General features: G+C 48.1%; 1 long non-coding RNA gene and 1 other non-coding gene across 2 annotated transcripts in view; both read left to right on the top strand.

Moving 5' to 3' along the window:
• The window catches only part of LOC144155685 (uncharacterized), a 131,567-nt gene that overhangs the window by 38,103 nt on the left and 66,606 nt on the right, over positions 1–26,858 (top strand). The window lies entirely within an intron of this gene.
• On the top strand, positions 7,509–7,592 carry Trnal-cag (transfer RNA leucine (anticodon CAG)). The gene has a single exon. It is a non-coding gene; the product is annotated as a tRNA-Leu (tRNA).

Genomic DNA, 26,858 nt, shown 5'->3' with positions numbered 1-26,858 from the left:
AATTAGTTTTTCCTGCGAACTAATTTGCCGTTATTACAAAAACTGCACCGTGCAGTGGAGCTCTTGTTGGCAGCACTAGCACTTATATCAGTGACCTGGTCACAAATTTTCGGCATTTCGCTTTACTCGAAACTCCGCATATCTCAAAGTTTTTAGCGGATTTTACTACCTCGAATTAACGAGGGACTACGGCGCAAGCTACATCACTTAATGAAGCTAAATATAGGTTAGATCACCCTTCCTTATGTTCCTTAACGCCAATCGTGCATGCACGATCCAGGATGTCTGACCCCTGAGCGAAGAAGTTCCACGAACGGCACAAAAACACTGAGACAGGTGGTGTGCTGTCCAGGTGACGCGCGACTGAACCCTGCCGCGTACGACGGCCCACTCCACCCTGCACCCCGCCGGGAGCACCGCTGTCTGAACGAAAGGTACGTTGCCCCGTAGAGCAAACCCTCTTGGATTGCCGGGCGAGGAAGGCGAGAGGTGTAACGTCGGAAGCAGCGAACGATCCGATCTCAGCAATACGCGACTCACTCAGAAAGGCTTCAATTCGGTCCATCGCTGACTGGCTTGCGCGGTACATATATAGTTGCAGCCACGTCCAGCGGGAACTGTCCCTTACCATTGCTGCGCGCGAATTTGTCGGGAATTCTTTTGCGTGTGCCTCCGCACGGCAGCCGTCCTCTCTTAGTTGCCATGATTTGAAGCGCAACAAAAAGCACGCAACAAAAGAGCGCAACAATAAGCACGCCCGTAGCCGAATAGAGTAGTTGGAAGTTAGCGCCTGTCTCGTCTACTCTGTTTCTTCGCCCGTGTTTTTTGTTGCGCTTCAAATCATGGCAACTATATATATTCACCAACTAGCCCAGAAAGTTCTTCTCAGCTACATTTTCTCTCTTTAGTGGTACGTATACGGCGGCATTTTGACCCGCCACATTCCATACGCCTCTACCCGTGCGCCCCCCTCCCCCCCTTGCGTCATGCGGCTTGCATGCTAAGTGCTTAACCGAGGGGAAGGGGGGGGGGGGGGGAGGGGGCATTACGCCGCACGTCGAGCAGTTGCGGTGGTTTTCGCGTTTAAATGCTTGTTGCCCATACTCTCTGAGCGTTTGCTTGCTCACGAGCTCCTGCGAAAGCGGGTGGTTCCAACTCTATAGGCGGACGGTCAGCAGTGGTCTCTATATGCGCTGGGCGGAAACGGAGCTTTCGACGCCTCGTCTACAGCATACTGCGCCATTACCATCGTTAGCTCGCTCCGCACAGCTTTCGCGGAGGTACAATGGCTGCAACCATTTCGTCGCTATTATAGATGCTGCCTGCTTGCCCTGTCCGTCCCACGGGCAGTAGGCAAGGGGGTAAACGACTTCGTGCGTGAGGTTTGAACCTCATGAGGTCCACGTCCCGCATCAAACGGACCACGACCTCACCATGTTATGTGAGGTTGAGGTGGCTTGCTGAGCGAGTGAGCTCGAGGATTTCGACTTCCACCTCAACAAACCAGTTTGAGGTTTAGTGAGGTTGGTGCCGGAACTGAGGTAAAAGTGAGGTAAAAAATCGGTGCACTTTCTTTTCGGCGTGGATGCTGCTTGGGGAGAGGCAGGAGGGGGCGCTCTTCCACGGCCGCTCCAAGCAAAGGAAAGGCAAGACAGGAAGAGGGAAGGAAGTAAAAAACAGAAAAAAGAAAACAAAAATATCTGCAGTACGTGTGCTGTTTCTTTGTTTTTATTGTTCTTCAAGGGCTTCGTAAAATGGCTCATCATCATGGGGGCGGCCGACGTCGAAACCGCGTAATCTTGCAGCATCGTGCTAGGGACAAAAAGTAATTATTGCAAGCCGTTATTTGATCGTGCGCTTATTGCGCCTTACGTTTCCTGTTCTTTCCAACGGAAATGGAATGGAAAGAAATGGAAAGGATGGAAAGAAAGTTTCGAATCTTGTTAGTTAAGGTTGTTTTTTATATTGCCTAATGTATTCGATTAGTATACTTATCTATTGGAAATGAACTACTGTCGACATTCTCGTTGTTGTAGTTCTAGTTTTTTTTTTACCCGTGTTTGTTCTAGATGTTCTGCGTAACTATATTTCTTCAGTGAATATATTTTATATGTGTTGAGTCTAAACCCGCTTGGCTTCAAAAAGGCCTGAATTTCGCGTAAATTACTAAACATTTACGCTATTATAACGATTACACTTGGAATTTTCGCGAAATATGCAGGGTGTTACACCGTTCGCCATTTTCCGTAATTTTTTTACATTTTCTTATTTTTTTTGTGTTTCAAAATTTCGTTCGACCAATTATCTCCACGTACACTATTATAACGATTACATTTGGAAGTTTCGCGAAGTCTGAATAAATAATCCCGTGAAGTGCTTGAGGAAGAGGCGAGGTCGAGCTAGAGGGGAGGTAGGGGGTGAAGTGAGGTTATGGCGTCTAGTGCATGCTGAGCTGAGTTCCGCTACCCAAACTTGAACCTAAACGGTGATGCTGAGGTTGAGGTTGGGGTGAGGTGAAGTTGCTGACGTCATTTGCCCACTTCTGGTTGGCAGAGCACTTTAGAAGCGACGGCATTACGGGCAACGCGTCCTTTTTATATTGTTGTTATTAAGTAACGTTCGTTACCGTTAGCAGGCAACGTACCTACCTCAATATTTTTTCTAGTAACATGTAGGGGCACGTTACTGGTTACATTTGATTAGGAAAACCCTTTCCCCACTCTCTTACAGAATACAAGAAGCGACGGCAAACGAAACGCAAACCTCCTCTCAGTCGCATGAATTCCTTCTCCACTGCCACTCAGCCACATGCCCGCAGATTCACCGAGCTTTCTTCCAAAACAAGCAAACAAACAAACAACAACAAAACACACATGTGCTCTCATGGACTGACTCTGTTTCTCCGCAGGCCTTTCGAGACTACACGTGCCCTGAACTCTCCTCAAAAAAAGGGCTCCGCACCATTTTTGCATTTGATTGCGTGTTTTTACCTGCAGGTAAAAACACGTAATCAAATAAACACACACACACACACACACACAAATGCACACACACGCACGCACACAAATTAAATCATTCAGAAGCCCTTAACAATCTGTCTCCAAATAAGCTTTATTTTACTTCGTGCACTTCTGATCACGAGACTTGGTTTCCGTCGAGGCACGAGCAAGCGAAGCTGTCGTGAGGCGCTTCACATACACATTTGAGTTTTGCTCTTTGCTATTCAGGTTCAAAGTAAGACGCGTTACATTTTTTTTTTTGTGACTTGGCATTCCCCCCGAGAGAAGGAATGCAAGCCAGGAAGAAAGATGAGGAGGGGCGTCTTCCCTGCTGGACGAAGCGTTCCTTGCACTGCGCTCCGGCACCTCGTTCTCGTTCGGCTGTTTCTGCTCGCTGCTGTATGTGTAGTGTGTGCATGTAGTGGTTTTGGTGTGGACACGAGTCAAGAAGGACTTTCACGTGATCGTGCGGCGGAACGCGAGTAAAACACAGTAAAAAAATGTATTGATCGATTTATTTATTTATTTATTTATTTATTTGTTCATGTAATGATTGATTGATTGATTGATTGATTGATTGATTGATTGATTGATTGATTGATTGATTGATTGATTGATTGATTGATTGATTGATTGATTGATTGATTGATTGATTGATTGATTGATTGATATACTTTTATTTTATTTAAAGTCGACCCGCAGCCGTGCTAGGGGACATTGTAACGCGAAAGCGTTATGTGCCCCGTGCAGCGAAAAACCCAGCGTTCTGAGCAGTGCACGGTAACATAATTCCGCGTGCCTCCAACGAAATAATAAAAAAAAACGAGGACGGAAACGGGAATGACACACAAAAACGCTTAGTTACAGGTATAGACCCACGGCTACTTAAAGCAAGAAATCTAAATCCACAACCTTCCAAGAGCTACCACAGCACCAACTATACACGAAGAAAACTGAGAGTAGTACGCCAACAGAATCCATATAAACGAACGATAAGGACGTCCGAGAACCCTCACCACAATCCATCTGTTGAAACGCGCAGTACAACCGCTTAAACTGATAGTAGTGGCGCAAGTGTCATCTTCGTAGCAAAAGAAGACGGAAAAAGAAAATCTATTTAAAAAAGCCAATTTCTTGTCAAACACTCAATTGAAGCAGCTGCTCTCACACCGCAACCAGTGTGCGCACCTTCAACGACTTTTCGTTCACACCGGTCTTTCGCAGATGACAAAAGCCTCGTTTCAACCTCCGGACTAACATTTACCGCAGGCATTTAAGTGCATCCGGGATTATATAAAATAAAGTCTATTTCTCGCTCTGCGCGGCGTACCGGCGAGTGGATGCGGCGTGCCGCCGTCACGCCAATCGCCTGAGCCGGCAGCGCTGGGCCGAGCTTTGCGTCAGCTCGGAGGCCGACCCACGCTGCCGCCGCCTCTGGGGCATCTTTAACTCCATCCTGAAACCCCAGAGAAACCGCAACCCCCTGGCTGCCATGGCCATCCGCAAGCAGGCCAGCTTTGCGGAGTTGGCTGACCTCTTCGCTGCACAATTCCTGCCGCTACACCAGGCGGAATCAGGGCCCGCTGCTGCTGTTGCTGGGACGGGGGAGGTGCACCACCCCCTCAACAACGCCCCCATCACAGAGACTGAGCTCCGCAGTGCCCTCCGCAGCTGCAAGCGTAAGTCGGCGCCAGGAGCGGACGGCCTCACCTACCAGATGATGCGCAATCTGGATGAGGTGGGGTTCGGCCGACTCCTGGCCGCCTACAACGTCATATGGGACACAGGCCAACTGCCTCCTGAGTGGCTGCTGGCCATCTTGCGGCCCATACCAAAGCCAGGCAAGGGCCTTGTGGCAGTCACGGCGTACCGGCCTGTGGCCCTCACATCCTGCGGCTGCAAGCTGCTCGAACGGGTGGCACTGCGGAGGATGGAGGCCATCGCTGCGGAGGAAGAGGCCATCCCCGAGCAGCTGACGGGCTTCCGGAGGCACCGAGCAGCCACCGACTCCATCGCCGACGTCGTGGCGGCCCTTGAACACGCCAGGGCCACCAAGCAGGTGGCGGCCCTGGTGCTGCTGGACGTGAAGGGCGCCTTCGACAACCTGCAGCGTCATGCCATCTCCCTGGCCATGGAGGAGGCTGGCATTGCGGGCAAGCTGCGGGGCTTCGTCGAGGCGTTCCTGACGGGCCGCACAGCGCAGGTGCAGGTGGGGGACGCCCTGTCGGCTCCCCGGCCGGTGAACGTGGGCACCCCACAGGGCTCCGTCATCAGCCCCTTCCTCTTCAACCTGGTGATGGCAGCCCTGCCAGGCTGCCTGCCCAGAGGAGGGGGCCACCGAGTGTACATTTCGGTGTACGCCGACGACATCGCCCTGTGGGTGCTGGGGCCGAAGGGTCAGGGCCGAGCCATTGTACAGCAACTGCAGGCGGCCATGGAGGCAGTTCGTGCCAAGCTGGCAGGCGTCGGCCTACAGCTGTCGGCGACAAAGACCGACGCCATGCTGGTGCATCCGGATGCCGCCGCCCGTGGATGGACCCGGCGCCTGACCATCGATGGCGAGGAGCTCCAGTGGAGGACCAGGGTGCGGTACCTGGGGCTCACCCTGGACCACCGACTGAACTTCCGGCAGGCGGCCAAAGAGCTCCGAGCCAGGGCGCAGCTGGCCACCACAGCAGTGCGCAAGATGGTGGCCCGGGACAGCGGCTGCTCGCAGCGGACGGCCCTCCGGCTGTACAGTGCCTCGGCGGTGGGTCTCCTTATGTACGCGCTCCCACTGGTGACCCTGAGGAAACCCACCTGGCGGTAGCTGGAGGGAGACCACCGCAAGGGGGTCCGCGCTTGCCTCGGCCTGCCCCAGAGCTCGCCGTGCGAGAAGACGCTGGCCGAGGCGGGGGCGTGGACCCTAGAGATGACAGCTGACTTGCGGGCACTTGGCCAGATTGACCGGCTGAGACGCGCCGAGGGGGGCGGTCCGCTGCTGCGGCGGCTGAAGAGCCACCACCACTCGCGCATGGGGCGCATGCTGATGCTCTACGAGGAGGTGGTGGGCCCCGTGGACGCGGGACCTCGTGGCCCCGCTCCTGCTCTGGCAGCTGACGTGCGGCTGGACCTTCCGGGGCTGCACAGCAAGCGGCGGACACCCCACTGCGGGCAACTGCAGCTGGCCCGGGGTGTCGTCTGGGGCGACCTAGACGGCCACGCCCTAGTATACACAGATGGCTCGGTGCGGGAGCAGCAGGGGTCAGCCGCAGCGGCCGCCGTGCTGGGAGAGGCCACCCGACAGGCGCGGCTGTCCTATGCCTCTTCCTCGGCCACGGCTGAGCTGGTGGGGGTCGGACTGGGCCTGGACCTGCTGCTGGAAATGGAGCCCTTGCCCGAGCGCTGCGCCCTGCTGTGCGACTCCCGAGTGGCCCTGGTGCGTCTTCAGGACGGAGACTCGCACTCCCTGTTGGTGCGTGGCATCCGGGAGAAGGCGGCACAGCTGGCGGACCGGGGCACTCAACTGTGCCTGCAGTGGGTCCCCGCCCACATTGGTCTGGATGGCAACGAGCGGGCGGACGAGCTGGCCGCCGGGGCACACGCGCTGCCTCCGTCGGACATGGTGGCTCAGGCGGCAGCGGACGACGCCCGCCTGCTCATCCAGCGACACATCCGGACCAAGCATCCGGACCCGCGGCTGCGTGTCGGAGGGGGCCTACCGCCTGTGCGGGCCTCACGCCTGCCTCGACGACTGCGCTCGGCCATCCTGCGCCTCCGAGTGGGGGACGTGTGGACGGCGGAGCGGAAGCACCGTCTGGGGCGGGCGACCAGCCCCTCCTGCACCCACTGCCGAGCGCCCGTGCAGTCCCTGCCGCACGTGCTATACGAGGGCCCCAAGTTTGCGGCAGGGCGGGCAGAGCTGCTGGTCGTGCTTCACGGAGCGCGGCCACTTGAGGATCTGCTTTGGCCCCCGGGCAGTGCTAGGGAGCGAGACAAAGTGCTCGAGGCCCTGGGTACATACCTGCGGGCCTCGGGGCTGCACAGCGCACTCCACTACAACTCTGCCTAGCTGCCCAGATTGTGGAGGAGTGCTGCTGCTGAAGCAGCTTCTGTACTTGTGTGTGTGCGTGTGTGACCCCTTTTACAAGTGTGCTGTGTCCTTTGTAGATTCATGTGTAGTGTAGTGTATATTCAAGTATATCTGTAGTGTTTCTCTGTAATGTTAATTTTCCCAGTGTGTAACCCTTTTTTTTTCTCTTCTGTGTTTTATATTTACCCTTATTCCCCTTTTTCCTTTTTTTTCTCTTTTGTGTTTTATATTTACCCTTGCGCGAGTTACATGCATTGTAATGTCAACCTTCTCCCCTATCCTCCTATTCCTATGTATTCTTCTCTCCCTATCCTCCCCCTCCCCCCTACACCAGCAGGCGTTCCGGTGTCCGCCCCCTAGGCGAGACAAATTACGCCTGTTGGTGGCTTTTCCTTTTCCTAAGTACAATAAATACATACATACATACTGCGCGTTCTGTCAGGATGGCCGAGCGGTCCAAGGCGCTGCGTTCAGGTCGCAGTCCGGTCTTCCGGGCGTGGGTTCGAATCCCACTTCTGGCAACCTTTTTTCGAACTGTTTGTTAAAGGGCCCGAGCAGACAAAATGCGAGTTTGGCCCATTCGAAAGAGTGCCTCGAGATAACACTGACACCACTTTTAACGCAAACTTCGCCCAAAAATCTATATAATTAGGAAAAAAGAGAATGGCCATGCGACCCACTATAGCTCATTTCCCGCACTAGAACCTGTGACGTAATACGCATGGCTTTGCGATTGGCTGAGGCCGGGAAAAGTAGAACGCAAATAAGGCAGGCTTATAAGCTTGGAGAATGAACTACAATTAAACCTGGATGTAACGAACCTCTATGTGACGAATTCCTGCATTTAACGAAGATTTTGAATTCCCCATTTCCACCCCTGATGAATGAAGCCCATGCGTTTGCGACCTCTATGTAACGAAGGCTTCGCGGCGGTTAACCTTGATGTGAGGAACTCGCTAAGCTGATCAGTCATTGTTTTTTGAACTTTTACTGAAAAATAGGCTGGCAAAACGCACTATTTTAATCAGCCAGCAGCTGCGTTGCCAGCAGCTGCGTATAGAGCTGCCAGCAGCTGCGTATAGAATTACTGCCAGCTGCCGCAGCTGCCAGCAGCTGCGTATAGAATTACTGAAAACAAAATACGTTATGATGGCGATGATGAATGGAGCAGCTAGCGTCATCCATCCGATGCCTAACGAATCAGCCACTTTAGGTTATGTGTGTGTAGCGTGACACCAGGAGGCATCAGTAAGTACACTTCACTTTTTTGTTTTCGCCCGCGCCGCGAACTATATACAGTGCGTTCCCACGTCTGAGTGCGGTGTCGGTTCGACACCTAAGTTTTGTGGTGCTATAGGCCTGCCTGTCGGCGTGTAGCCGCGCGTCTCCACTGCTATATACCGTGTTGGTGCGTCTGTGATAATTTCTGCTGCCAGAAAACGAACCTTCTCACTTTTCAAGACAAGCACATAAGTGCCATCGCCGCCCGGTACAGTATGCCAGCTATAGCACCCTCTCAACAATTTTGAGTGCGGAAGTGAGCATCAAGTTCGCGAAAAGGCCAGCATAAAGTTCGCTTCTTAAAACGCGTTTGGAACCCACAAGTTTCGAAAGGCGAACACGATAATTAAGTTGCACTTGTGAACATGGGGGTAAGTGACCTTGCCTCTTGCGTGACCAGTGTCTGAGCTCTTGTGAAAGCAGCAGGCGCAAATGACGCAATTTTCTACTGTGAAATAAGTCTTTGAAGGGGGAGTGTACCTTCAATGGTGTCTAGCATTCTGGTTTCGTTTCTGCTTCATTTGCGTGAGCCATAACTCTAGACATGCATGTAACAAAACCCTGGATGTAACGCAAAATTGAGAGATTTTGTTAACTTCGTTACATACTGGTTTAACTCTATTTGCGCTTCAATGTAATGCGTATTCATTTTATAGCGGTAAGAATGGTGGAGTAAACCATGGAAGTTACGAAAGTACACGTAAACACAGAATGCATCGTGCATACAAAGAACCAGTGAAAAGGACGCAGGACCCGAGAAGGAGGAGCACAAACACGCCGCTTGTGCTTTGTGAACGACCTAAACAAAAGTTGCCTGCGTGTGATGCAAGAAAGCCTTGCAGAACAGGTTGAACGTTTGGAAGCGTCAGCTTTTCCCTCTCATGTTCTTCTGGCTATAGGTGAATCTTTGGGCAGGAAAGTGAAAAAGCCTCCTGCAAAGTCTAGCAGCCCAGAGGAAGATGGAAAAGAAAAATGAAAGTGATCCCTTACTTCCACAGGACTCTACATGGGCTGAAAAAAGTAGCCCAAAGATTAGGGGTTACCATGGTGTTTTCTGCCCCCTGTAAACTTTCTAGTTTCTGTTCCCAAATCTCTGGTGCCCAGCGGAAGGTCGACCCTTGCAAGACAAACCACCAAACAAGGTTCACGACGTGTGCAGTGGGTGTAGTCTATTCAATCCCATTGTCCTGCTGATCGGCTGAGGCAGCACCGGGCAACTTTGGGCTCGGGCACGGGTAGCAGTTTAGCTTCACACGTAAAAAAATGCCAGGATTGTATTCCCAAGTTTCACCTCGCCAGCACTGTAGGTCGGGGAAAATCAAGACGTGAGCGCAAGCTACTCGCGAGGCAGTTTTAATAAGGAAAACAAGGAGACTTGTAACAGCGATCCCTCGGGGGTCTTAACGGATAAAGAATATCAGTGTTTATCTACGCAACTTCGTTTCTTCACGTTGGCCAAAGTGTGCGCGTGCGCGAAAATCGCATATAAATGTCTGTTTTTTTTTTTGCCAAATTAATAAGCTGTTAGTCCAGAGGTGTGTTTGTGTTCCTTTTGCTCGTGTCCTGCGTCCTTTTCGCTGGATCTTTTTATGCACAGTATAAAGCAAATTGCCCAGCATTTCGCTCTCGTAAACACAGAAGCACCGGTGCGCACTGCTGCTGGTAACTGCGCGTACTGTACTTGTTATAGCTGCACAACAGCCCGACGCTTTGGGGTTCAGCGACAGTGTCTTACGTGACCCTGTTTGTGCAGCATAGCCAATGTTTCACGGAACGAGTACTACCAACTGTAACGTTATCCAGGCATAAATCCGGTCACAAACAAAGCGAGGGAGGACAGCGGTCCCAAATGGTATGGTGGCGCCATCTAGGAGGACTGACAGTAAAGGAAGCGTTCGACCGTTCGCTGCATCCAGAGTCTGCATACTTACGTTCGCTTCAGTACTTACTTGCCCGGGGTACGTCATCGCTGACGTCACGAAACACACGGTTTAGCGGGAGAATAGAAATCCTGGCTTAAATTGTTTAATTTCTCAGTGAATAAAGCATCGTTCCCTGCCGGACGAGCGTTCTGGCCAATATAAAACACCAAATCTTTCGAATAAAACAAAGTACTTTTTTTTATGCATGGCCCCTTTAAGGCGGAATCTGCATGTGCCCCACCAGGTGCAAAACCTGGTACTGTGAGCAGCGGATGACTAAAAAATTCCACGTTTTTTCAACTACGAAAAAATGGCAGGAACGGTAATTGAACCACGACCGGCTTTATAGATGGCGACCTACCCATTCTCGGCGATTCTGCATGCCGGATTGGTCATCGCTTCTTCAGGTTTTTTATTCTCTCTGATGACACTGCACCGGCTTTCGCTGCATTGGATCCCCATTTCTCCGCTGTATACGGATTTGCTCGGCCTGCCATTATTGTTATTTCGTCTCTTTCCCGGTGCGTTGTGCACTGTCTTTGCCGATTCACCCTGGGGGAATGCACACGTTGTGTTGGCTCGACGGTGTGCTTCAATAAAAGTTTATTTTTTTTTAACACGTAATCGTTACTTGACTCGTTTGGCGAAAGCACGCACCCGAATATGATATATCGTCTGCAGAAAACGTCCACAGCTGCTAAACATTTGCTATCGCGTTCCATAGCGTTCCGCGCGTTTCATAGCGCGTGCACGTCGGAAAGAATCAAACACAAATAAATAATCAGCGTGCTTTGTTCCGGACCAAAAATAAACAAGTAGAAGCACTTGGCGCAGAAAACCAAAACAGGAAGAAACACCCGGCGGTCGGTTAATTTCCATTGGTTTGAGACGCGTTTCATAGAACGAGTATAACAAAAAAAAACAAAAAAAAAAACAAAGCAAGCGTGCATAAGAAATATCGCCCGCAGTCTTGGTTGGCCCTCAGCTTCTGTGGAGGCAGTGTCGCAGCAGCATGGATAGTGAGAGTAGCTGCATTGAGTCTGATGTCGAGGTTGTGGGCTATAGTCGATACTGGCAGAAGGCTCGGCGGCAAATCTTGGTTTATTTCGGGACCAGGGGAAAAATTCATACAGGGAAATGAAAAAAAAAAGCCCCAACCCATGATGGGTAACTGCGACACAGTGATTGCGCGTAGATTCATATAAAAGATGTGTAAAAACAGGTATGTGTATATAAAACGGGAAAATCGAGTGCAGTTGTACTCTCTTTGGTGTTCTTTGAATGGCAATATTTTTTGTACTTCGGATTTTTTTTTTGTATTGTATTTTTTTTTGTAGTTTGGATAATAGAAATGGACTAATCTAAAGTCTGTTTTATGGACCTGTTTGCCGTTTATGCTCGGAACCTGTTTTGGTATATGCTATTTTTCTTTGTAGATTTTACTGCTGGACAATGCTATCGTTAATACTCTTGAAGAAATTTCCTGTTTGAATTCCGATAAGCCTGTTCTAAATAATTTGCTTAGTTCATCGCTTTCCTTTTTCGTAAATTTGCACGTTTTGAAGTAACAGTCGAAGTTCTTGACTGGTAGTCAAATCTGCAGGCAATATTATTGCTAATCTAGATTTTTAAAAAATAAAATGGGAATCTACCATGACCTGATATCGCTTGTTTTGCGTAATAATTGAAAGAAAAATTTAGAGGTATAATTTTTACGTTTTGTACCCACTGATAAGCTGCAGTTTCACTGCCCAGTTCACTCCGTATTTGGTTCCATTTATCCTTACTTCGCCCCTTTAGTTGTATTTTAATGAACGGGGTTGTTGTGGGGATATCTAAACTGTCAACAAAAGTGGCTGATTGGTTCGTGAATTCCTCGGCTATCTCGTTACCAAGAACACCAGCGGCTCCTTTGGTGTCAGCTAAAATTACGTCATGGGTGTCCTTGACTTTGTTTAGCTCCCTCTTGACTTGTTGGATGAAAATATTTAAGTTTGGATTTTTTTAGCCCTTGTAATGTGGAAAGGCTGTCCGGTAACATTTGATATTCCGGTACAGATTTTCATTTTTTACGTATCTTAGTGCTTCTAGTACAGCGACGGCTTCGGCTTGAAAGTTATGTGAATACTGACTAAGTCTAAATAAGTTGGTGCCCATTATTTTGTTTTGATCACCTAGAACTACATACGCTGACCCTACTTTTTCTTTGGATTTAGAGCCATCAGTGTATAAGTTCGTCTTTTTTTGAAGGATTAAACTTAAGTCATGTCCTAACTACCCTGCGGGGTGACAAACCTAGCCAAAAGAATCGCTTTCGCGAAAGAGTTTGCTTTAAAATCCTGTGCATTCTTCTTGCACCGTACTTCATTGAACATATCGTACGCGATAGTGTTTCTTGAATACAGCTGAGCAAGACCACCAGCCTCACGGTAAAGGCAATTTCTTTTCACCACGTTCCCATCGCTTTGGTACGGGTATAGTGACTCAAAAGATATCCCGGAGACAACTGCACGGTCTCACCGCAGGTATTGACCGGGACGGCTGTCATGCCCAACTTTGCCATTTGTTGGGCATGTAAGCCACCCCGAGGGAGCCACGCAGAAGTTGAAGAAGTTGTCGTCGATTCGCTCCCTTCGCTGGAAAAAAACATTCTTTTTTCGCCCAAGAATGACGGTGCTTAGACGCACAGAATGGCCATGTTGGATCTGCTTTGTACAAATTCAAGCCTTCTGTCTAAGCTTTTGCACGATCATGGACGAGTTTCACGTAGAAAGATATCTTATAGACGTAAAGCCAAAGTCGGTAAAGTTTCCAAATGTTTATATAAAAAAATAGTCGGAAATAGATAACACTAGTCGAGCAGGCAGAGCAGTGTGGTTTACTTGTGCAGGTTAAAGTTTGCTTAGCTAAGAATCGGGTTTATACTGAACCATAAATTCTCGGTGATGGCAGGTAGTATGGGTACTGATCGGTACAATAGGTATTGATTGGTACGGCCCGGACGGAGTTTGCCGTCCCTATACACACCAATTTTTCGGCGCGCTGGCTCCCATTGTCGCCGGCTTGTATGGGCAGGTTATCTATAAAGCCGGTCGTGAATAGAAGCCAAGGACGCGTGTTAGCAGGAAATCGACTGCACCAGTACTCTACACCTACCTTTGTGTGCATGTGCGTGCGTGCGCGTGCGCGTGTGCGTGTGCGTGTGCGTGTGCGTGTGCGTGTGCGTGTGCGTGTGCGTGTGCGTGCATGTATGTGAGAACGCGCGTCCGACGCCATGTTGTTTCAGAGAAAGTATACCTGTAAGGTGCGAGCGCGGAGGACGTCCTGGTTTTGTATGCTGCTGCTACTGCTGCTGCGACTTGCGGGGGGTGGGGGGGCTGGGAAGTTCCTAGTTCACGCCATATCACGTTCTCTGAGCTTGGAGCTGGCGGAGCCTTCGCCAGGGGGATTGAGGCGGAAACGTTTCCCGTTATACGTCTCGTATTTCTCGACGCACTCGCCACTGCTCACCGTTCTGCAAAACGAGTGACGACTCCAAGCACAATAACACCCCGACAAAAATGCCACACGCAAGTTAATTTCCACCCAAGTACGCCACGATGAAAGCTTCGAGTTACGTCAACCCCATGCACCAACGTGTGAGATCCGCCAATTTTTTGTCCTTTCCGTTAAGCAGGACAGCCGTAAACTCATTTTCGCTGACCGCCTGCATCGAACAATACAAGCACTTCTGCCCTGCAAAGTCGACCCAAATTTTGTATGCGTACTGTCATTTGACAGAAGGGCTTCGTAACGCCTTTATCACAACACAAGATGCGCTGTGCCACTTCTCTATTAAATAGGCAAGACTGATTGATTGATTGATTGATTGATTGATTGATTGATTGATTGATTGATTGATTGATTGATTGATTGATTGATTGATTGATTGATTGATTGATTGATTGATTGATTGATTGTAGGATTTAACGCACCGACGCAACGCAGAAGATGAGGCACGCCGTAGTGGAGGGCTCCAGATTAATTTTGGCCACCAGGGGATCGTTAACGTGCGCCGATATCTCCTGGGGCGTTTTACTTTTCGCCTCTATCAGAAAAGCAACCGCCGCCACCCGCATCTTTGTGCTCCGCAGCACAACGCCTTAGCCACTGAGCCACCGCGGCAGATAAGAATGTCGAATTTAAATTTCAAGGAAGGGATGAGCTTTCTAATTCAAACGAAACTTTTTGTTGCCAACGTCTAGCAGCCTTTGCTGTATTTAGCTTTAAATTACTGAAAGCAAGCAGTGATTTAAACTGTTTGCTGCAAATTTTACTCTCCACCAGTAAAAATGGCATAACATATCGATCGAGAGCAGCGTTAGACGTCTTAAGAAACTGCGAATAATTTCAACAAGCCTGATTACAAATCGAATGCTTTTGTGGGCGCTCCCTAAAGGTATTTTCTGGAGCATATCTTGGATAATAATTATGGTGGCGGGCTGCTAAGGTGTCAGAAAATCGAGATTGAACCTAGCAAATTCTTGTCGGATATCATATCTGTTATATACATCAACTTTTCGTTATCAATGTATGCGACACGTGACATGTCATCATCGGCTCCATTTTGGACCTTGATGGGAATATCCTACTTCAAAAGCTCAAGACCTGTTGCATTTGTGTGTGCGTGTGCGTGCGTGCGTGCGTGCGTGTGCGTGTGCGTGTGTGTGCGCGCGCGTGTGTGTGTGTGTGTGTGTGTGTGTGTGTGTGTGTGTGTGTGTGTGTGTGTGTGTGTGTGTGTGTGTGTGTGTGTGTGTGAGTGTGAGAGTGAGTGTGAGTGTGAGTGTGAGTGAGAGAGAGAGAGAGAGAGAGAGAGAGAGAGAGAGAGAGAGAGAGAGAGAGAGAGAGAGAGAGAGAGAGAGAGAGAGAGAGAGAGAGAGAGAGAGAGAACTTTATTAGTAACAAATGGGTTAAGGAGACAGGGTGGCCACCAGGCTGGTGGCTACTATTAGCAGGCTACTCCTTCCTCCACTAGCAGGTGGCTACTCCTCCATTAGCAGGTGGCTACTCATTCAGCCAATAGTTCTTGGGTGGCCAGGTCGGAGCTACCCAGCCCGCCCTCCACTGCTCGCTGCTGATGATTCGGAGGGGGGGGGGGGTGGGGGGGGGGGGGGGGGGGGAGGATCTTGAGGGCATTCCCCATGCAATGGGTGAGTGATGCATACGCACCACAAATGGGACATTCAGGAGAGGGGAATTCTGACGGGTGAATACGATGGAGAAAGGATCTCGTTGGGAAGGCTCCCGATTGAAGGAGTCTCCATGTTCGTGCTTTCTGTTGTGGGAGAGATGCATGGGCTGGTCGGTAGAGACGGCGGGAGAGACGGTGGTGCTCTGTGATATCGTTAAAAGAAATTAGTTTGTCTCTGGTGGACCTGGCGCCGTGGTGGGAGAAGGGGTTCATGCCGGCCCGGTGTAGAAGCTCTCGGGTCGCCATGTGTGCCGCCTCATTCCGCTCTAGCCCTGCATGGGCAGGGACCCAGACGAGTTCCACCGACCGAGATAGTGGGTGGTGAAAATAAGGGTTGGCAGTCAAGAAAACCTCGGAAAGCAAAGGGGAGGTTTTTGGTGGGTCATAGAAATAGATTAATTTTTTGAGTCAGAAAGAAAGTGGTTTTCTTGACTGCCAACCCTTATTTTCTGTCTTATTTTCACCGAGCCCCTCATTTCCCATTCTGATTCGCTACATGCTTAGCGAGGGCCTCTGTTCTGGCAGTCTTGGTGCCAAGGTAGCTTAAGAGGGTTCAACGCTGGCCGACCACTCTCGACATGTCGTAGACACTCGAGTCACGGCCCGGGTAGAGTGTACTAGAAGTTTTAGAGTGGCCCGAGCGGCGGCCTCTCCCATTGCTCCGCCGGGTCGACTTTCGCGCAGAAAATCAAACCGGTATAGCGGCGGCGCTGCTGTCGTCAACAACTGAACGGCCGGCGCTCCCCGGCACTAGCTCCCAGCCTGCGCGCGGCAATATTTGCGTTGCTCGCTGCGGTGTTTTGCGCTTGCGAAGCTGATTTATTTTGGATTATGAGGTTTAACGCGCCGGCGCTACACAGGCGATGAGGCAAGCGGTACTGGAGAGCTCCGGATTACTTTTGACCACCTGGGGATTTTTAACGCGCGCCGAAATCACGAAGACACGGGCGTTTTTCGCTTTTATCCTCCATCACAAAAGCAGCTGCTGTGGCCGGGAATCGAACCTGCGCTTTTGGTCAGCTGATTTAGAAAGTAGACGCAGAAACGTTATGACTCCGCTTGAGCAAACTTTAAACTAGTACGACCCGCCATAAAATTACCGACCTCCCCCCCTCAACGATAATTTCTCATTTTTATGCGTTTTTGGAAAACGTTAGTTGTTGATACACAGTAATCTCTCGTTAACTCAAAGTCGTAAAATTAGCTGAAAAATTTCAGATAAGCGCGGAGTTTCGAGTTAAGTCAAATGCAGAAAATTTGTAGCCAGGTCCCTGAAATAACAGCTAGTGCTGCTAACAAAAGCACTATTGCACAGGAGAGATTTCGTAATAAAGGCAAAATAATTCGCAGGAAAAAGAAATTTTATTGCAGAAGAAAGAACTGCATTGCGCTCGGCTGTTTCGCGTTTGCATCTGCATCCCTGAAAAGCGTACCCGAGAATTCTCAACGCATCGCATGAATTGGTGGTCGCCACCGCTACATTCTACCTTGTTACAAAGCAGACGCAGCATGTATGTTGTTTCTGCCGTTGTAGGCACTTCTGGAGGCTCCTCCTCGTCCGCATGATCAGCTGCGTCGTCCACAGCTATCTTAATGATGTACGCGCCAGACAGCATTAATTCCGGTAACGGGGACGCGTAGTCCGCGTAAACTTACACTTCACGATCGCGTTCGGTGAGTAGTGGGAGTAATTATTCGAACGGGGACCTTATCAGCTGCCTGCAGCGGACTTTACCTTGTGTCCTCTCTGCCAGTATTTAGAGACATCCGTGGTCCTCCGAAAAAACGTTTGGAGATAAAGCGGGCAAATGCGTAGCGCCTATGGGAGGTAAACACACGGCGAGAAAAAGTTTCGAGATGTTTTGAGATATAGCAGAGTTCGAGTTACAGAGGGATTAATTTGACGGACAGGCACCAGGAATGTTCTTCCCTTCCCCTTCTTGACTCTGCGCATGAAGCTAAAGCGGCGGGGCGCACATTCTATGCTGCAAAAAGTTTACTGTTTTTTTACGTTCCTATTTGGAACGAAAATACCAAAAGCCTTCTTCCGGGATACCCCTACCGTTGATGCTTGTACTGTTGTTAGTGGGCTTTCTTATTTTATTAACCTGCTATGTCGCATGCAGGCACTTGGTAAGGAAAAGTGCACTGAAAACGAAGTGCCAAGACTGCAGGACCAATCCTACACGCCAGGGGACGATGCCGCTGTGTTTACTACCTCTTGTAATTTGGGGGTACTTCTGAATCCTTCCGCGCGTTTTTAAAAGTTTATTAGCGATCTCTAGGACGTCTTTATCAGTTGCTTCAGCGACAAGGAGCTCCACCATGACAGCGTTATGGATGAGCTGCAGCCCTTATTCACAACAAACACCTTAAGCGTTGACCAGCACGTGAGACCTTGACAGCAAATTTGGTTTGGTTCTGTATACATTGTGACACGGATTCATTTCTACATCAGATGTTTAAAAGTTCCGTGATTACATGCTAAGGTGGGAGCAACACCTTAAACTTAGCCGTTGCTAATGATCGAGGGCGAGTTATGAAAATGCGATGGCCAAAAATGTCAATTTAAATCTCCATGTTAGCGTTATTCATAAACCTTTACATGTGTAGACTTTGTGCACGATTTCCCGCGTTACATTTCACTTGCTGGGCTATTGAATATAAAAACGAAATGTTTATTTGTTCCAGTTCCCTTTATTAGAACCTCCATGTTCGCGTTCTTGAACATTTACCTCTATAGTAGACGTGTTATATTTCATTTTTGTCGCGGGCAATATATTTTCTGATCTATGTTTTGCATTTGTTTTATGTGCGTGTAATTGTACCCTCAGCATACTTGTGAATTAAATTTGTGTTAATTTGATTCAACTCCTTTCTTGATCGAATCAGGTGAAAGGTGGTGCGATTAATAGAACTTTGCGGGAATAGTTCTATGAAAGACGGTCATTGGGACAACTGAGCTAACCACTGGTCTAACCCCTTTTTAGTTAAAAAGATATCTCGCTTGCGCGTGTCATTTTCTGTTCGGCCACCACGGTGACCCGTAAATATCCCAAGCGGGCCACTGCCTAAATACTGCTATAAGAACAACTCACGCAATAAAAAACAAATGCAACTTATGATATTAACCCACATAACTGCAGTCCGAGCGTAAATTGCAAGACAATAACTAAGAAATCCTTCTGAGAAGCTATCATCCCAGTCCTCATATTTTTTCGTGTCATGTCCATCAAGCAGCACAATAAGGACACAATCATAAACCAATCATGAACTGGTTCATATTACGCAATTCAACGCAAAATACTTTTTTATGGGAAATCGGAATAGCGAAAATGTCACCGCAATTACTTTATTTACAATCCGTTACGAATGCTGCACCGAAGCAAAATACGTAATTTTCCTTGTCGAGCGGGAAAGGCAAAACTAACGCAAAATGAGCTGCAGCGTTTATTTTTCATTTCTTCACCCACAGTCCACTGTACCTACAGTACATTTCAGCAATTGGACGACCCGCAGAACAAATTTCCAGCGCTCCGCGCGTAAAGCGTTTCCTGGCCCGGCCGGCCACGCGGCCGTGCGCGCGGCCAGCCGCCCCTTTCGCTTTCAATGGTCGTTGACTACAGCGCCGCCGCTATTTTCTGCGCGAAACGAGCACCTCTCCGGGCGGCCGGTCGGGCCACTCTAAAACTTCTAGTACACTCTAGCCCGGGGGTTAAAAAGAAGGTCCCCTTCACCCCGAGTAGTCCGAGTGGCGCTGGCTACCACCCCCAAGTGCAGGAAACAAAAAATACCTTAACATAAATAGCCCAGAAAGTGGTGGGGAAACAACCCCGCCGGTAGCGTAGTGGTTATCGCACCAGACCGGTATTCCGGAGGTCGTGGGCTCGGATCCCACCCGGCGGGCATTTTTTCACCACTTTTTTTCTGACTCAAAAAATTCTTCATCTATTTCTATGACCCACCAAAAACCTCCCCTTTGCTTTCCGAGGTTTTCTTGACTGCCAACCCTTATTTTCTGTCTTATTTTCACCGAGCCCCTCATTTCCCATTCTGATTCGTTACATGCTTAGTGAGGGCCTCTGTTCTGGCAGTCTTGGTGCCAAGGTAGCTTAAGAGGGTTCAACGCTGGCCGACCACTCTCGACATGTCGTAGACACTCGAGTCACGACCCGGGGGTTAAAAAGAAGGTCCCCTTCACCCCGAGTAGTCCGAGTGGCGCTGGCTACCACCCCCAAGTGCAGGAAACAAAAAATACCTTAACATAAATAGCCCAGAAAGTGGTGGGGAAACAGCCCCGCCGGTAGCGTAGTGGTTATCGCACCAGACCGGTATTCTGGAGGTCGTGGGTTCGGATCCCACCCGGCGGGCATTTTTTCACCACTTTCTTTCTGACTCAAAAAATTCTTCACCTATTTCTATGACCCACCAAAAACCTCCCCTTTGCTTTCCGAGGTTTTCTTAACTGCCAACCCTTATTTTCTGTATGTATGTATGTATGTATGTATGTATGTATGTATGTATGTATGTATGTATGTATGTATGTATGTATGTATGTAAAGAAAACCTCGAACTCGAACAAGGTAGAAACCACGATTGTGGCCGACGTTTCAGCAGAGACTTGCCTTCGTCAGGGCAAGTCTCTGACGAAGGCAAGTCTTTGCTGAAACGTTGGCAACAATCGTGGTTTCTACCTTGTTCGAAATTTTCTTTTCTTGTGTTCTCTACCATCTTCAAAGTTTTATTGCTCTATGTATGTTATGTATGTATGCATGTATGTATGTATGTATGTATGTATGTATGTATGTATGGATAGATGTATGGATGGATGTATGCATGGATGGATGGATGGATGGATGGATGGATGGATGGATGGATGGATGGATGGATGGATGGATGGATAAATCTTTATTTAGCAAAAGGCTGGCCAGTGGCCTAAGAAAGGAGGGGGTTGTTTGGAAGGAGTGCAGGGCTCCTCTAGGCCCTAAATTCTTCTGGCTACGCCTGATTCTTTTCTGAACTCCCACGTGGAGAGTAATGTCTCTTTGGCATGATTAGGGTTCGTGGGCGTCGTCCACTCTTCGTCATGATGGCCCCTGTTGAGCTCGTCGGGCTTGGAGTTGCAGGCAAAGTACAAATATACAAAGCAAGTGCGCAAATTATGGATGCGTTATGAAAAAAAAAGGAAAATAATCTGAATGGGGAGTGTCATCCCCCATACTTTACAGCGAAGCTGTATATTGTTGCATGGAGGCAAGGTGAAGGCGGCACGAACAACGGCAGAGGATGATGAGCTATCTATTTACAGTATTTACGTGGAGGCTATGACAGAGCCCGCGCTGACTGCACGCCAGCCACTCCCTCGTCGTGCTTCTCTGCGCAACACACAATGTGTGAAAGCCAGCTTAGCAAAACCAAGCTTACACTGATTATTGTAAAGTCAGCTTCACCTCTAAACCCAAAAGCGTTGCTAGAAAGACATATTTCTAGGGGCAATATAAAGCATCAAAATATGTACGCCCGAAGCCATTTTCGTTATTTATATGAATTTTTCTTAATACACACCGCTGAGTAAACTGAAACGCGAACGAGACGGAGCCGCCACCTACCGACGAGCAGCGTAGGTCGCTAGCAAGAGTAAATTGTAATGCCCAGCAGATGACGAACCAAGTCCCAGAGTTTTCGATCCACACGGGCACGAGACCTGGGCGGAAGGGGTTGGATATATTGTCACGGCACATGACGGTCAATGCACCATGGCGCCATGGCCCACCATCGACGACGACGACGACGACGACGACGAGGGAGTGGCTGGCGTGCAGCCAGCGCGGGCTCTGTCATAGCTTCCACGTAAACACTGTAAATAGCTCATCATTCTCTGCCGTTGTTCGTGCCACCTTCACCCTGCCTCTATGCAACAATATAGAGCATCGCTATAAATAATGGGGGATAACACTCCTCATTCAGATTATTTTCCCTTTTTTCATAACGAATCCACAATTTGTGTACTGGTTTTCTATATTTGTGCTTTGCCTTAAGTATGCTTAAGGAAACCCTTTCGCTAAATAGTATTAACATGCGCTATCCATGCCTGCAGTTCCGGTAGTTGAGAGAGTGGTCTATATTGTAACGTGTGTAACTGCGACCCCTCCAGGCCATAAGTCCGCAAAGACTATCGGGCAGGCTACCCCCCGAGTGGGTACGTGCCATTTCATGAGGCACAGCAGGCAACGACAAAGAAGCGCGTTGGCTTGTGGCTTGCGTTTTGAGTTGTACGTCATCTTGCCAGCCATCACTATCGTGCCTCGCCCTACCTCTTATCTCCAGTTAGGTACATCGTCTAATAAATAGCTCCGTTCCTGCGTGCAGCCAACCTGCGTCTCTGTTTGGCAAGGCGTAGTCACCTGTGGGTGAAATGTTTTTTGCAATGGTACGGTCCCCGGTTGATTAATATTTTGATTATTTTCGTTATCATGTTCCATCTCACTATAGATTTTAAAGCGTTTACATCATACTACGCTAACTTCAGCGTTTCTATTAGTGACAGGTTCAAGAAAATTGATATTTCTTCGTAACAGATGGTCGCTGTTTTATGCGATATTCACCCCTTCGCTTCTCTGTACCGGCAATAGAAACTTGGCACAGAGGAATTCCGTAATGTAGAAAAGGGCTTTCGATACCTTTTGCTATGAAATTTTGCTTAGAGATTAGAGAAAATATGTTGCTCCGAAGGTGTAGCTGGAATAATTTTCTCTGGGATAGCAAATTTAGAGTAAGATGTGAAACAATATGCTTAAAAAAAATCCTTTATTGTTCTGAATTTATGAAAACAATAAGTATACCGGGCTAACCAGAACTTGCAATGTGTGCCGACAATAGAAACATTTTTTTTTCATCCAACAGATAAAGACAAACTTGATTCGGAGGTAAATAAATAGTCAAAACAGTTGTACGACTGGCTGCCGCAAAACAAGTTAGAACCAAGCGTTACTAAGGCTGCATACATTGTATTTAAAATTGCGTAACAAGGATGTACAGTCTTAGACAGCCTAATCTGAAACTACATCACGGCGTCCGAGATATACTACTAAGAGCAAAATAAATGTACCAGGGAAGTATATTTATGGGTGAATATATATATACAGTCGAACACGGATATATCGAACACGGGTATATCGAATTATTGTCTATATCGAACTCATAAATTATCCCCTTGAAAATTCTGTGTAAAAGTATAGGAATTCGTACGTTTATATCGAACCGTATTTTTCCCGACATTGGGTATATCGAATGCCGCGCGAGCTTGAAGGTGCTCTTCGGCGGTCGCTGCACCACCGATTGAGGTTGAGGAGGATGTGGAGGAATGCGTGGGCATGGCGAAGACTGGCTCACGGAACTAATCCCCCCTACCGAAACGAATTTGCGCTTGCCCAGTCGGGCCCCGCTACTGGCCGCCGTAGCGTTAGCGGACGGAGCCCGGTATGCTAAATCTCTCTTAGGCACACAAGCCCGAACGCTTGGAAAATGTGACAGTGCGAGGTAGGGATGCCCCGACTGAGCACGTCCTTTTTTTTTTTTTTTTCGGCTGCGTACGTTCCCCGGGTTGCCGAAAAAGTTTTTTTTTCCCTCTCTCTTTGGGTCTGTCTTCCCCCGATGTCGTGTCGGGAAACGGAAGAGGGAACGAAGGCGCTGGCGGCCTCCTCCTTATTTTGCATTTTGCAGCTGTTGCTGCTGTTTGGCGAGTTGTCCTGCACCTTTCGGAGATCACTGTTTCTCTCGGAGATGACCATCGCGAGCGCTTTGTTGGAGTCCCTTCAGAGAGCCTTGGAATTGTTACCTTCAAAGTTCTTGTGGTACGTGCGCGCTGTTCTTCTTTTGCGTGCGTGTTGTGCATGGTGTGCGAAGGCGCAGCGTACTGCTGGAATTTTCTAGTTGTGCAGCCTCGAGAAGATCGAGACCAGCGTCTTTAATGTCATTTTCAGGACGAAGAAGCAGCCCAAGATCAGCGATTTTTTTTTTTCACGGAAATAAAGCGTCCTGTTGCGTCGTGAGTGCGGAATTAGTTGTCATTCTTGAATGCGATGATCGGTAAGTGATCGTCCGCCATAGGTGAGGTCTCAGAGCCCATATTTTTTATATCGAATTTTTCATATATCGAACTATTTCGCGTTCCCCTTGGAGTTCGATATATCCGTGTTCGACTGTAATACGAAAGTCTTTCTTCGCTACATAAACCCCAAAATTTTGGTCTGTCTGTCGGTCCCTCGATTCTGGCGCTCGGCCAAAAGATAAAATAATTCTGAAACGAGGAGTTTACACACAGGAAAGCTTTTCCAAACCACTAAATCTGGTACTATGCTTGATACTTCTCAGAGCAAAAAGAAAACATTATACATATTTGAGGCAAAACATCAGTATAAAACTTGTACTAGTCAATGTTCGTTTAATTGAAACTAGATGTGCGCTTGATATTGCAAAAATATGCGAGTTGAAACCAATATTTTGACCCAAAGAGACAAAAAGAGCTCGCGCCCGACACTAGACCCCGCGGCGGCCTTTCAAGTCCAACAGTAACGAAAGGTCCTAACATGTGGAGCGCGAGCAGTGGAACACAGGGAAATTGAATTGACGTGAGCAAACCTACACCGTGTTTATCGTGGAAGGAGCGAGATTGTAGGGAGAAAATGCGAGATGTGGGAGGGGGAGCTAGGAGCTCCATTTACTTTGGAGGAGTGGCAGATGTCTGTAGCCTTACGACGACATTTGCAGCGAAGGGAGCAGATGAGGAGCCAGTTTTTTTTTTTCTTCTTCTTGTCGACATTATTCCTCAGCTACAGTTCCGTCGCTTCAGCTTAGGCTGTTTATTGCAGTTCAGTAGCACTTCACGTTGACTTTTATGGTGTGCCAATACGTCGAGTAAAACAACAGTTTAGTGTGTTTATGGTTTGAATAAAATCTCACGTGAACTAAACACGTAAGTCAGTTTCGTGGTGAATTATTCCCACCTTGCGTGCACACTTACGTCTTCGGTTGAAGCAACCGTTACATAACAAACTTACTTTTTTATTCATAATTCTATGGCGTACGTGTGGGGGGCCCAACAACAGAGAAAAACTATACGCCAAGGTATTTCTTCGATAAAAACGAATGTTCCGTATGTATACTGTACGTACCAGAGTCGCCCAGCGGATTTGCGAGTGACTGCGCTGTTTGGACGCTTTTCTGTGATTCTAGATCATAGTATATCGTTTGAAGCTTTGGTGTACCATGTGCAGAAAAAAAAAACGTTAACAGAAATACCTAGTGATTTTTGCAACTTCTCCGTCGCGGCATCACCCACACACACACACACAAAACTGGTCAATTCTTTTTAAAAACGAACACTCTCACTTCCGGCTAAAGAAATATTAAACAAAATACGCGAAGAAATAAAATTATAGGTCTTGAAAAAGCATTTGAACAGCAAGTTAAGGAAATGCAAAAAATTGCTTTATGCCCTTTTCTGGCTTCTTCAGTAATGGATGTGTTTTACCTGTTCTGGATAGGTGCGCAAACCGGTGCGCATATTCCTGTGTCATTTCTCATATGTGCTTATCGTCCGCCCTTTATGCGAGTAAGGCGCAATGATATCAAGCATATCAGATTGTAGAACAAAAATATCCTACACACTGCTGCGCTTCTTGACACTCACACTTCTGTGCCCATATTTTGTTTACTATTGGCAAATGCTTTTTGAGTGTAAAGAAAACCACGTTGCGACAGTTTTAATTTTCTTTCAATGTACACTGACTTCCCCCTTTTTGCATGCTTATTTTAACTGCTTGTGTACGTTTCGAGTCTGGATTGTAAATATTATTTACCATACAGTAATGTACTAATATCTCCTCTTGCTTTGATGGGAAGTGTTCCTTAATTAAATCAAATTAAACTAATTTAAGCTAAAAATAATACAAAGTAATGTCACGTGAAGTGAAACTCCCAGCAGAGGCTGTGAAGATAGTCTTGAAAAGCCTCCGCCACAAAAAAGAAAAATCTGATTTGGTGAGAGAGTGGAACGGATGGACGAGGCCACTAAGTAGACGTATCGTCAAATAACTATTCCGGTATTTTTTTTTTTCTGTCGCAAGCTGCGCACCAAGTTTACTCAGCTTGGATGTCTGCTCTCAGCATGATAATCAGTTATTTTGTCATACCCCGGAAGAAAAGCAAAAAAAAAAATTACAAGGACACCTCAGCGCTTTTCATGATATAGTGATCGTGGAAACGTCAGTGTCAAATTTCTGAAGTTACCCGCCGCGGTAGCTCAGTGGCTAAGGCGTTACCCTGCTGAGCACGAGGTCGCAGGTTCCATTCCCGGCCGCGGCGGCCGCTTTTCTGATGGAGGCGAAAAGCAAAAACGCCCGTGTGCACGAGATTTCGGCGCACGTTAAAGATCCCCAGGTGGTCAAAATTGATCCGGAGCCCTCCACTACGGCGCGCCTCGTCGCCTCCGTTGCGTCGACGCGTTAAAACCTACAATCGATCAAATCAAAATTTCTGACGTTGTCCTTCTCCCCCTGCGTCTTTTTCTGAATCTCTCCGTTAGTGTCACTCCACAACACGCCAGTGTTCGCATAGCCAAAGAAGGGAAGATTTAATGGAAACATACCTTGCTACTCACCTAATTGCTATTTCTATATTAGCATGCTCAATACACTCATGTAGGCTTCAGTATATTTAACATGCGTTTCTAAGTCGATGGCGACAACGCATCCATCAGGTCTACATTCAGTCTACTATAATTAAGGACCTGCCATGGTGCTGGGGATGCGAGCTCGTCTCTTATTTTGGAGGCCCGAGGTGTTTGATTCTGAGATCCACGTTTACCCAGATTCATTTTTAACTTCGTCACTCTACATTGGTCACGAGCTTCCTTGAGAAAATTGGGTCGCTCTGAACAATCTTTCACCTGGTCCTTACAACAGTCAGCCATTTCGTGCGCCGTCGTTGTCCATTTTCTGGACCATTTCTTGGCCAAGACGCCTGGTCTTCTGCCTACTGCGTTAACAATCATTTCGCATTAAAATGAACCCAGCAATGAGAATGTCACGTAGAGTACACCCTTATTTTTTATTTGAATTTTTATAGATTGCTTGACTGGGACGAAATAAGAAAATTCTGAGCCAAAAATTGACTTAATTGAACTAAGGAAATTCGGAGGCAAAGAATGGACTCGAGCAGCGCAAGATAGAAGCTTGTGCAGGTCAGTGGGAGAGGCCTTCGTCCTGCATCCCCACCACCACCACCACCAGCATCATCACCATCATCATCATCATCATCATCAACCACAACAGCCTACTAGGTCCACTGCAGGA

The sequence above is a fragment of the Haemaphysalis longicornis genome, unplaced genomic scaffold (assembly GCF_048455015.1).
Source record: "Haemaphysalis longicornis isolate Haplotype H1 unplaced genomic scaffold, Haemaphysalis longicornis Haplotype H1 scaffold_1, whole genome shotgun sequence".
NCBI lineage: Eukaryota > Metazoa > Arthropoda > Arachnida > Ixodida > Ixodidae > Haemaphysalis > Haemaphysalis longicornis.
The sequence above is the reverse complement of the archived record's forward strand: the minus strand, read 5'-3'. Positions and strand labels throughout refer to the sequence as shown.